This window comes from Cervus canadensis, chromosome 16 (assembly GCF_019320065.1).
Source record: "Cervus canadensis isolate Bull #8, Minnesota chromosome 16, ASM1932006v1, whole genome shotgun sequence".
NCBI classification, from domain to species: Eukaryota; Metazoa; Chordata; class Mammalia; order Artiodactyla; family Cervidae; genus Cervus; species Cervus canadensis.
In genome coordinates this window covers 6,227,668-6,233,255 of record NC_057401.1, presented here as the reverse complement: position 1 = coordinate 6,233,255, position 5,588 = coordinate 6,227,668, and positions in this window count along the sequence as shown.

Below are 5,588 nucleotides of genomic sequence, written 5' to 3'. Positions count from 1 at the left end.
AAGAGGAGAGTAGAAAAGCTGGCTTAAAAATTAACATTCAAAAAATGAAGATTATGACATCCAGTGCCATCACTTCATGGCAAATAGATGGGGAAATAATGGAAACGGTGAGAAACTTTATTTTCTTGGGCTCCAAAATTACTGCAGATGGTGACTGCAGCCATGAAATTGAAAGATGCTTGCTCCTTTGAAGAAGAGCTATGACCAACCTAGACAGCATATTAAAAAGCAGAGACATTACTTTGCCAGCAAAGGTCTGTCTAGTCAAAGCTATGGTTTTTCCCGTAGCCATGTATGGATGTGAGAGTTGGACCATAAAGAAAGCTGAGTGCTGAAGTATTGATGCTTTTGAACTGTGGTGTTGGAGAAGACTCTTGAGAGTCCCTCAGACTGCAAGGAGATCAAACCAGTTCTATCCTAAGGGAAATCAGTCCTGAAAATTCATTGGAAGGACTGATGGTGAAGCTGATACTCCAATACTTCGGCCATCTGATCTGAAGAACTGACTTTTGGAAAAGACCCTGATCCTGGGAAAGATTGAAGGCAGGGGGAGAAGGGGATGACAAAGGATGAGATGGTTGGATGGCATCACCAACTTGATGGACATGAGTTTGAGCAAGCTCCGGGAGTTGGTGATACACAGGGAAGCCCGGTGTGCCGCAGCCCATGGGGTCACAAAGAGTTGGACACGACTGAGGGACTGAACTGAACTGAACCGCCTCCCAATAATGGCAAAGGTGAGCAACGAGCAGAGAAGAGATAAAGGTGAAAAGGCAGGACTGAAAAGGCAAGAGAAGAGCCTGTAGTCAGTTACTGGACCAGACTTTCTGCTCTCTGGGTTGTTGTCACCATCAGTCAACAGGGAGGAAGGGCAAGGGGTTAGAATTCATTGAAGTAAGGAGCTCAGAATCTGCCTGCAATGTAGGAGACCCTGGTTCGATTCCTTGGTCAGGAGGATCCCCTGGAGAAGGGACAGGCTCGCCACTCCAGTATCTTTGGTTTCTCTGATGGCTCAACTGGTAAAGAATCCACCCGTAATGTGGGAGACCTGGGTTCGATCCCTGGGTTGGGAAGATTCCTTGGAGAAGTGAATGGCTCCCCACTCCAGTATTCTGGCCTGGAGAATTCCATGGACTGTGTAGTGCATGGGGTCACAAAGAGTCGGACACGACTGAGTGACTTTCACCTTCAAGGAGCTCAGGAAGCCACAGAAATTGAGAGTCAGTGGGAGGTGAGAGCTTCTTGTCACAGCTCCTGAAACCTTCAGTCTCTGGTTGCTAGAAGATTATGCTGAGTGATGTGTATGTACATCAGTGACTCTTCCAGGCTTATGAACTGTATTAAACATTAACAGCAGTGAGCTCAAGCCTCCCAGTTTCTTGTGAGACAAATCTCTTATCAGAATGTCTTAGGACATCTGAGGTGTCTTGTTTTTTTCATTCTGTTTTATCAAACTGTCTGAGCCTAATGGGCAAAAGCACTGTGTGGTTTAGTTTCTCAGAGAAGAGTTCAAAATAAATGGAAAGAATGTTTCAAATACCTCCGCTATTTTTACACAGAAATGCAAGATTGACCAAAGTTTGGGTTATTTCAAAATCATTCCTTACCTAACTACTTCCAAATAATTTGGAACATGTTATTTCATAATCAGATTTCTAACTTTGGTGGTATTATTTTTGTTCTGCTAATGCAGATAAGGAGCTTCCCCAGTGGCTTAGATGGTAAATTGAAAAGTAACAGAAGTTATGTCTCTAGAATTTAATCAGGGTACGATGCTGAGAAAGCAGAAATAAAGTAATAACAAAATAGAAAATATATTCAGTTCACCTGCCACCGACAACACATTGTCTATCAATGTAACTATAATATGGGATAAAGGTTGAGCTAAAGAACACTCAGGAAAAACGCAAAAGATTTCGAGTGTTCGTTCAGGTACATTCCACATTAAATTACAGCCCTGAATTAAAACTCTCTAAAGCTTTCATTTCGCAGGTAATCACAATTGGGTTTGAGACAAACCTGCCGCCTTGTGGCCATTCCGTGCAATAGCAACCGTGGAAGTTTTGCTTGCGAGTCCTTGCTCAGCTGCGTCCGACGTTATGACGCAAACTCTTCGCGGCACATACAGCTCACTGTGGGGCTTCAGCGTAGAGGGCCGCTAGGCTGGGCCAGGCGCCAGGGCAGCGAAAGCAGGTCCAGGGCCCAGAAGAAAGCCTTTCCGGGGAGGTGCTCAAGTGCACTCCCTGAATAGATTCAATTGAGAGAAGTTAACACTCAGGTTACCTCTTACCGGATACTGGGAGGAAAGAACAACGTGTGCAGAGGTGATGAACAGAAATAATCACAAATGTCTGTGCATACTTCAGATGAAGAAGTGTTTGGGCATAAAAGAAGGCGAGGGAGATTTACAAGGCTCAGATTAGGAGCACTTCTGTGTAGCATCTCAGAGGCTTTGAATGTTGCACACATAAACTCAGGAAACACTGAAACTTTGGAAGGGGAGATTGGTGTTTGAAGGAGGACCCCCTGAAGACAGAAGGCTTCTCATGGGGCTGATCTAAATGAAGCCAATAAGACCTATTTTTAAAAATTAACTGATTTTTTTATTGAAGGATAATTGCTTTACAGAATTTTGCTGTTTTCTGTAAAACCTCAACATGATTTTTTTTTTAATTTTAAAATTTATTTTTATTACTTTTCCTGCTTTATTAGGAAATAATTGACATACATCACTGTATAGGTTTAAGGCATACAGCATGACAGTTTTGACTGATACGTGATGTGAAATGATTACCACAGTAGGCTCAGTTAACACCCATCTTCTCATTCATCATTCTCTTATCTCATGAATTATGCTTTGAGTAATTCATAAGGCTTTAGAAGATTCATGTGTGTCTAGCTGAGCTGTGCTCATTCTAATATCGTTAAACAGAATTGTAACAGTCTCATTGTTTTTCTTTACTTTTTTTATTGGAGTGTAGTTAGTTACTGAACCCAGTTGTGTTAATGTCTGCTGTATGGCAAAGTGAATCAGCCACATGTACACATATATCCCTCTTGTTTGGATTTCCTTCCCATTTAAGCTCCCCCAGAGCACTGAGTAGGCTTTCCTGTGCTACATAGTGGGTTCTCATCAGTTATCTATTTTATACATCACAGCCTTGTCCTGGCGAAGGGGCTTGCCTAACTCAATGAAGCTATGAGCCATGCCGTGCAGGGCCACCCAAGACAGACAGGTCATGCGGAAGAGTCCTGACAAAACGTGGTCCACTGGAGAAGGAAATGCCAACCCACTCCAGTATTCTTGCCCGGAAAACCCCATGAACAGTATGAAACGGCAGCAGTCCATGGGATCGCAAAGAGTTGGACACAACTTAGCAACTGAACAACAAAGTGAATATAAGACCCAATTTTTAAAAATTAATTTATTTAAATTGGAGGATAATTACTTTAGGGTATTGTGGTGGTTTTTGCCATACATGGACATGAATCAGCCACGGGTGTGCTTGTGTCCCCCTATCCCGAACCCCGCTCCCACCTCCCTCCCCATCCCATCCCTCTGGATTGTCCCAGGGCACCGGCTTTGAGTGCCCTGTCTCATGCCTCGAACTTGGCCTGGTCATCTGTTTCACATATGGTAATATACATGTTTCACTGCTGTTCTCTCAGATCATCCCACCCTCGCCTTCTCCCACAGAGTCCAAAACTAAAAAAGTATTTCCTGTTACTTTTATAGAAGTACCATGGAAATATCTAGATTACTGGTAGTTTCTTAAACTGTTTCATTGAAGTACTGAAGTGTAATTGCCACATTCAAGGGTGTGTACTTTTGTCGTGTCCTACTCTTTGTGATCCCATGGACTGTAGCCCGCCAGGCTCCTCTGTCCGTGGGATTCTCCAGGCAAGAATACTGGAGTGGGTTGCCACGCCCTCCTCCAGGGCATCTTCCCAACCCAAGGATCAAACCCAGGTCTCTGTCATTGCAGGTGGATTCTTTACCATCTGAGCCTCCTGGAAGCCCATCAAACGATGACGGATTGAAGGAAACCTCAAGCTCTGTTTCATCAGCTGTGCCTGGGGCGTGCCACAGACCAGAGTGACACAGAGATGGAGGGGGGAAGGGCGTTTCTAAATTCATGTTTAGGAAAACTGATGGTACTGTTAGCTCCACACACTTCATCACTCAGTCTTATCTCCATGACCTAAAGCAGAATGAATCTAAGATACTATGTTGTAGTAGAGAAAAGTATATAAAAAATGGAAGCATAGTGAATTTATTTCAAATAGTAAATACTCAAGAATAAGACCAAATGTATAATAAAATGAAGGACAGTGGCAATTAGATGAATCAAAAATACTGAGTCCAGGGACTTCCTTGGTGGTCCAGAGGCTAAGACTTCACGCTCTCAACTCAGGGGATGTGGGTTCGATCCCTGGTCAGGGAACTAGATCCCACATGCCACCACTACAGAGTTCAGCTGCAATGAAGATGAAACATTCCACATGCTACAACTAACACCTAAGGCAGCCAAATAAATTTTAAAATGAGTTTTAAGAAAAAAAAAATTGAGTCTATTTTTACTAAGTAAGAATATTGAGTGATGTTAAATGATTGGAAAGAAATGTTACATGATGGTGAAATGTGCTGAAGGAAAATATTGTTGTAACACAACATTTAAACACTTCAGATAAACAAGGAATATAACCATCATTTTATTGCAAGAAAACTATGCATGCTATGGCTGACAAAAGTGGCCCTTATTTTTCTCATGTAATTGGCTCTCTTTTTGTTATGTTATTCTGCCAACTAAAGAAGCCCACTGAGATGCTTCCTGAAGGTTCACAGCAGGCTGAGTGTGCACGCCCAGAGCCAGGTAATTTTTCCAAGTGGAAACAACTTGCTTGACTTATAAAAATTTTTATTACAACACATTCCTAAAGTGTAGAGCAGGGAACTGTGACAATTCCCACAATTATAATACAATGTAATGGGATCTACAATGGAAATATTTTGGTTCATGTTACATAAACGGCAAGAGAATAATAGAGGTTCAGCTCTGTACTTAACTATTATTATAAATTCATCAGCAGCAAAAATAATGGTTGTATTTCATTCACTTCAGTTCAGTTCAGTTGCTCAGTCGTGTCTGACTCTTTGCGACCCCATGAATCGCAGCATGCCAGGCCTCCCTGTCCATCACCAACTCCCGGAGTTTACTCAAACTCATGCCCATCGAGTCGGTGATGCCATCCATCCATCTCATCCTCTGTCATCCCCTTCTCCTCCTGCCCCCAATCCCTCCCAGCATCAGGGTCTTTTCCAGTGAGTCAACTCTTCACATGAGGTGGCCAAAGTACTGGAATTTCAGCTTCAGCATCAGTTCTTCCAATGAACACCCAGGACTGATCTCCTTTAGGATAGACTGGTTGGATCCCTTGCAGTCCAAGGAACTCTCAAGAGTCTTCTCCAACACCACAGCTCAGAAGCATCAATTTTTCAGCGCTCAGCTTTCTTCACAGTCCAACTCTCACATTCATACATGACCACTGGAAAAACCATAGCCTTGACCAGATGGACCTTTGTTGGC